The following is a 7,751-nucleotide window of genomic DNA, read 5'->3' on the forward strand; positions in this document are numbered from 1 at the left end:
CATGTTGAAGCATTTTTATGATGGCTGCTTTAAAATTTTTATCAGATTATTCCAACATCTATTTTATCTCAGTGTTGTTACCCATTGATTGTCTTTTCATATTCAAGTGTGGTTCTCCTGGCTTTGGGTATGATGAGTGACTACTGATTGTGCACTAGACATTTTGGATATTATGTTCTAAGATGTTGGATCCTCATTAATCTCATTTTTAGAACTTAAGTCACTCTGTGTAGGTGTTACATATAGGTTCAGGTGGAGGCAAATATTCATGTCCCCACTAGGCCCTGTTAAAATCATACTTATAAATGTGGAGCATTGATTCACACTGCCTCACGGAAGAGGATTATGGAAGAGAACAGTTCTCCCCTGAATCACACTAAACCTTCCCAGTAAAAGCAGTTTCAGTTAGCACTGTCTCATTCACTCAGTAGGGGTGTAAGCTCAGTCCACTTGGGCTCTGCTGACATCAGAGAGTGGAAAATGAAGCTTTTATCCGGTATCACTTCATTTCACTTTATTGCCTGGTGGAGGGCAGAAACTCAGGTTCCATCTGGATCCTGCTCACACTAAGTTGGAGGAGGGGTAGAGTGCCAACTATAGTGCCTCCTCAAAACACTTCATTCCACCTTGTTGCTGCCAGGTCAAAATGGAAGCTTGGTCTAAGCTGAGTCCTATGAATTAGGAGGTATATACGTGAAGCCAAGTGAGAGTGAAGTTTCAGCTCTCTGGGAGAACCTGACAACACTGAGGAAGGGCTGGGTGTAGGGGAATGCAGACTAGCCCCGCCTTGTTCCACCTCCTTCACTCTCGATGTAGCTTGTGTTGTGTGTGCTTATTTATGTAAACTTCGGAGAAAATTGGCGAGTTATATACTTGTGCCATCAAGGACTTAACAACTCAATGATTGCAATGGCATCCTTCAGGAATGGTTTCAAACAATTCTTGAGTTGCTTAAAACCATTCCTGACTGATGCCATTCCAATCATTACAAGATTCTTGCCATTCTCTCTGGACTCTTTTGTATGTAGATGGATGTAATTTTGTGTTATAAAGTATTTTGCTAGCATATAGTTTATTTTTGTTTAAAAGCTTTAAAACATCAATCCCTTTTTATGTATGAATATGAGGCACTATTTAAATAAAAAATTAACTCTAAGGAATTCTTGTGACGTTATTGAATCAGTTGGTTTTAATGTCAGTATATATGTAGATTTTGAATATCATACTGAATGCAAGATCGAGGATTAATGGGGAAAAAGTAGTAAGATTATCTAAGTGGTGTTTACAGTGTGTTTCTGAAGAGATGACTTAATTTCAGGAAATTACTCATGCCTGAAATTAATTCCTGTAATAGATTTGTTTGTTGCCTTTGGAACAGCTGTGGCAGTATTTGAGCTCACCTTGCCTCCTTTTGAAAAGAAAATCTAGTATTTACTTCCTACTTACTGCATACAATTTTATTCCATAATTAATGAAGTACAACATAAAAATTAATTTGAATATCTTGGAAAACTAGGAAGAACTATATTCAAAGTATTGTTATTATTAAAATCCTTAAATAAGAAGTTACCATCATATTTAAAATCAATATCACTTTTTATACCAGCTGCCCACTGTGTCATATCAAGCAAGTTTATCATTCACTGTTGGAATCGCTCCAGCTGTGAACTCTCTAAGATGAGTTGTTCTTTGCTTCAAACCATTTGGGAAGCTACCTCTCTACTCCCATGATGTGAAAATGATTCTTCTGGCAATTATTCAGCAGATTTTTTAAAAATAAAATACCCTTTTTATCAAAAGGCTAACCCCTGCTGTTATAACAAATATTACTTCTTTTCATTTAATGCTACAAGAGGAAATTATGGTAAACAGAAGCTGTTTTCTCCTGCATAAAATAAGTTACAAACTCATGACTTATTTCTCTGGAAACACTTTAAAGCAACAGTATATCTGGCATGTGAAAATGATGACTCATTATTCAAATAAAAACTCTTGCTTCACAGACAGTAATAAATGTGTCTGACACAGCTATGGTTTGAAAACATGAATCTATTTGTAATTTTTAAATGCCTTGCTAAAATAAAAGCAAAATGTAACAATGCACAGCACCAGCCAGAGATACATGCGAATCCTGTTTGAATGTTCAACAAACTGAATGTAATTTTGCATTTCATGAGTTTGTGGGTTTTGTTTGTTAGTTTTTTAAAATTTAGGATCACTAGAAAATTAGTTAGCTTTTGTTTTTTTCAGTTTATTAGACCCTGTTACATCACACTAATTTTTAAAGAACAACTGAAATACAGAGTAAAGCTTTTCATTTTGAATATCAGCCAATATTGTTATAATGTCCTTTTTATTCATTGATGAAGCATTTCATGGCATGACTAACTTTATGGTCCCAAATTACAATGTGCTGCTTGAGTCAGAGTTTTCCTGGTATTCATTGTCAGGAACTCAGAGACTCCATGAGAGCTGTAGAAGAAGCCAGGAGCTGTCTCTAAAAGTGATAATGTCTATTTATCAGTTGAGAACCTGGGAGCCTCCCCTTGATTTGTTCATTAAGGCTTATCATAGGCTCTATTAAGCCCATTGTCAAGCAAAGAAAAACTCTCAGAACTGCCAAAGACAGTATTAGTTTACTACAAAATTCTCAGAATGTGTGCTGTGATTCATAGATCAGGTCTTATGAGACTTGCATATCTGCTTCAAGATATATCAGGCCTATGAACCTGTTAAGTTATAGACTACCATTTGGTAGATCCTCCTAACTAGTGAGCCTGGACCTTATAGAAAGTCTCCTTTTGCACTGTGGCCCATTCAGACATGGAAGCCTTTTGCATTATTTGGCAAATTAGTTAAGAACTTACGTCCCTAATTGGAACATAGTTCCAATACAATGCAAAAGACCCCAGCAAGCATTGTGCTTCCCTCTTAACACTAAAATATTGAGCAAGAAAAAATTTGCTATGGAAAGTATCATCCAGTATGCCACAAACTTTGGTAAATTGGCAAAATTAAAGAGTTTCATGGGAAATTACTCACTGTAATACATGTGCTATGCCAAAGTATCTAGAAAGCTCTTGTTCTTAAAATGTTAGATTTGGCCTAGGACCCCACCATTCATCTCCTAGATATATACCCAGGAGAGATAATAACATAGGTCCACACAGAGACTTTTGGGCAAATTTTTGTCATAGCATTATTCCTAATAGTCGAAATATGGAAATAATCCAAATGTCCACCAACTATTGAATGGAATAAATAATGTTCTATATCCATACAATGTATTATTTGGCAATAAAAATGAAGTACAGGTACATGTTGCAACATGACTGAACTTTCAATATATTGTGCTAAGTGAGAATTAACTAAAAATTATTGATTTGTTACACTTAAAACCAGTGAATTTTAAATCATGTAAATTGTACCACAACAGCACTGTTTCTAAACATGTTAGCCTGTAAAGGATTGTTTTAGAAAATTTTTGATAAGGAATAAAAATCTTCCTTCTATAATCCTAAAGGGAACTTTTTTGTCTATAGGAAATCTAAACTGCTTAGTTCAGTTATATTAGTTGGAATCTAGCCTGCACTGGTTAAATCATAATCTGATAAACCTTTCTGTGTATTGAAAAGAAATGAAATTTAAATAAAGAAACTTTTATGCAAGTGGTGTAGTTAGGCTTTATGTCCCCACCCAAATCTAATCTTGAATTGTAATCTCCTTAACCCCTATGTGTCAAGGGAGAGACCAGGTGGAGATAATTGGACCATGGGGACAGTTTCCCTCATGCTGTTCTCATGATAGTGAGTGAGTTCTCATGAAATCTGATGGATTTATAAGGGGCTCCTCCCCCTTCGCTTGACACTTCTCCTTCCTGCCGTCTTGTGAAGAAGGTAGGTGCCTTGCTTCCCCTTCCCCTTCCACCATGATCATAAGTTTCCTGAGGCCTCCCCAGCCATGCTGAATGGTGAGTCAATTAATCCTCATTCCTTTATAAATTACCCAGTCAGGCAGTTCTTTACAGCAGTATGAAAATGACTAATACAAAAAGTAAAAGAAAAGTTAGTAAACCAGAAAGGAGAGAGAGGTAGATATTAGCAGAAAGTCATCTTCTAGCTCTGTTTTCTAAGGACAAATGGGTATTGTGATTTACTAGAACCTGAAGCCTAGGGTATAGCCACTGCCAGAGAGGCCACCAGAGGCAGAGATACACGTTTTTCTTTGTCTTTCTCTTCCTACCACCCTCCTAGTTTTCTCCAGTGTCTCCTATTGGTTCAACTTGGATGAAAACCAATGTGCATGAAGACCATTATCCTCCCTGCTGCACACAGCACAGCAAAGAAAAGGTGGGAATGGATCTGAGGGCAAACATCCCCAGAACTGGCACTTTGGGATGTAAATTATTTAATCACGTGTGTCCAGCTGAACTTTTTACCCATACCACTTCTTATAATACCAAGTGTTCTGTGGACTCTGTCTGTTAGCTCATGCCAGACACCTCTTCACACTCTAGTTTGCCTTAAGAATACCTCAGACTTTGCATCTTCTATGGAGGCTTCGCTTACCGTACCTATACTCAGTGATAATATTTACCTATAAAACTACTGTAGAAAGTTTACGCTGTATCATTCAACTGACAAATCAAAATCAGTTTCTATGACAATCAAAATCAGTTAAATTATTTTATGTTTAATTTCCCCAAGTGGATTATAACTACTATTAAGGCAAGGAATATGTCATAGATATTACTATTCAGAATAGCTAATAAATATAATATCCAGAAAATAATGGAGTTTTAAAAACGGTTATATAATGATGTATTGCTTGTTTTCCAAAATGTGTGAAGGCTGAAAACAGAGGGTGACTTTTAACACACTGTGGCAAATTAATACTCATATTTTCTTTTGTGCTTAAATCTGTTCATTTTATTGTGGAGATATACCCCAGGTTTGGCAAGTTTCATCACCTATTACACTAATATCATAAAGGCATAAAGCACTACTCAAACATTTAATATTTAGAATAGTATGAACTGGACAAGGAACCATGAGGAATAATAATGTAATTCAATATCCAGGGATGGATAAATTCTGGAATAAATTCTGAAGAGCCTGTATATTGCTAGTGTGAGAAAGGAGATTGATAATTACAATACAGAAATATAAGAATTTATATATTACATTATAACTATGATCTTCCTAGTGCAATATTTGCTTGTTAACAGGGGCTCTGAAAGCAAGCAGAGGCCTCAGTAGTCATGATACTTCATTTTCCTTTAGACACTGTTTATTGATCTGCCTTTTGTAAATCAGCCTAAATGTTTCTAAATTCATTATATATCCTACTAGTACATAGCTTGTTGCAATGTGTTCCATAAGTTTATAACCCACTTGTATAAAGTAGTATTTCCTCTACAATTCAAAACAAACAAATCCATTGTCTGAAAAGACTCTGGTTTGCCAGATTCAAAAGATGTCAGTGTTACTTCTTAGCTTACTGGCTTATCTATTCACTGTTTTCATTTGTCCTCTTTATAGCAGCTGTTTGCAAATCAATATGATACATTACTATTTTGATTTCAGTTCTATTCTTATTTTGTTTTGACGGGCCACCTGGTTATTTGAGCAGCAGCCATCAGTTAAATAATGCAAAATATGAGTCTGAAGATAAAAATCCAGTCATTTTAATCTAAGTATTTACTAATTATTTATAGATATTTTAATGGGTTCATAAATTGTGGTATAGGAATTTTTTAGGGAGATAATTTTCTTGATTTACACTGCTAGGAATTTGAAAATAAGTGTTAGATTGGGAAACTCAAAGAAAAGGACCAATTGTAAGAGGAAATCAAGCATTTATATGTAACCACGGAAAGAGGAAACAACAGTCAAATACTGATTAGTCCAGTTGGCTAATGGTCTTTTTAACGAGGGATCTGGACAGCTGCACTGATAGCTTGGGGGTCATAATCTATTATACATTGAATTGAACTTTTCCAATTACCCTGACTGGTTCTAATACGCTACAATTTATTCAAGATGACTGTGGCTTTTCTCCCATACACCTAACTCTTCTTTTACATGAAACTGTATATCAAAGATAGCTTGTTAGCATTATATTTTATAACTAGCTCTATATCCATGAAAGCCATCTTTGTCAAAGTATAGACAGGTTGGACAAAAATCTTTTAAAGATGTGTATCTAATTACACCCTTTATTTTAAAATGTACATAGCTTTAAAAGGTGCCCTGTGTAAGTTGCTTACTTTTTCTGTAAGAATTGGGATGGCTCAGATGACACAATGGAATAATTTATTATTTGAATTATTAGAATAGGTATTAATATTATTTTGGGTTTAAAAAATATTCAGTCTCATGTGATATGAACAGCATTATCTGCAATCACAGAAAGAACTAGGGTCAAAATGAAATTCCACACCTCTGAGAACTTTCATATTTACTTGAGTTTCAACATCGACGCTTCTTAAATTAGTCAGAATATATTAGAATATAATTATGCAGCAATTCTTTATCCAGAAAGTTCAAATGCAAATATTGCCTCTTTCCTGAGTACAGAGATGGGTTAAGTAAGAAAATAGGAATTTAACTTGAAATACTATATTCTTACTCATTTATTCAAATTAATGTAAATATCTAAGTAATTAGATGGAAATATTACTTGCTCTATTCATTAAATGTAAAAATTCGTTCCAGAACAAATAATTTCGAGTGATAAAATGATCTAAAACCCCTATTAAAATACTGATATAAAGCTGTTAATACCTACCAATAAAAAAAAAGGAGTAATTTACTTTAGAAATAGTTTCAGTTGAGTCAAATGGACAAAATGGAAATAAGTAGATTCTATCATTGAGTAGTTATTCAAGGAAGGTTGCTTCGATAAAAGGAAGTGGAGAGGAATACATAGCATCCTAGGCTTATTTTTTCACAGAAGTCATTGGATCAACTTGTCTTTCTAGGTTGAAATATAATTGTAGTTCACAAATGAAAATTATCAAACTATTAGAATTCACCTCCAATCATTACTTACATTTTTTAATATATAGCAATGGCAGCAATGAAGAAAAAAATTATCAATAAAAAATAAGAGTTCATAATATGATGATTACCTACAATCATTAAATATTCATTAAACTGTTATGCATTTTAACAAAAAGAAAAAGATGCAGTATTGTGTATTTTATTCTTTTCAAAAGCAGATCATGGGTATGAATTGTATTGGAAATTTTATTTCAATTTATAAAAATAATTCTCACAAATTTTTATGTTGACTCATATTACCAAACTGGAAAAAAACTGGTTATTTTATAAGAGCATGAAGTCTATAATAGCTTGCAAACAACAAAAAAAAGTGAGCTTGAGGTTAGACTATTAGCTCATTACTCATTATTTATAAAAATGAACAAGATAACTGAGTTTTATGATGTGTAAGTGTGACCATTCTTTTCCCTTGGGACCAAATCCTTGTCTAATTTAAAACCTTTGTATGTGATCCATGAACTTAAGTATAACAAAATACTTTGTAAGACATATACATTACTCATTAAATCTCTTGTTCTCTATGACTTAGGAAGCTGATCATTTGAAAACTCTTTAAATCTCTAAAAATATTATTTAAAATATCACTTAAAAATGGTACAATAAAAACTTAAACAATTGACACAAAATTAATACCAGAATAAAAATTATAATTAATATTAACAGTGATTCTAAGGATGCCTCATATCT

The sequence above is a fragment of the Trachypithecus francoisi genome, unplaced genomic scaffold (assembly GCF_009764315.1).
Source record: "Trachypithecus francoisi isolate TF-2019V2 unplaced genomic scaffold, Tfra_2.0 Lachesis_group17, whole genome shotgun sequence".
NCBI classification, from domain to species: Eukaryota; Metazoa; Chordata; class Mammalia; order Primates; family Cercopithecidae; genus Trachypithecus; species Trachypithecus francoisi.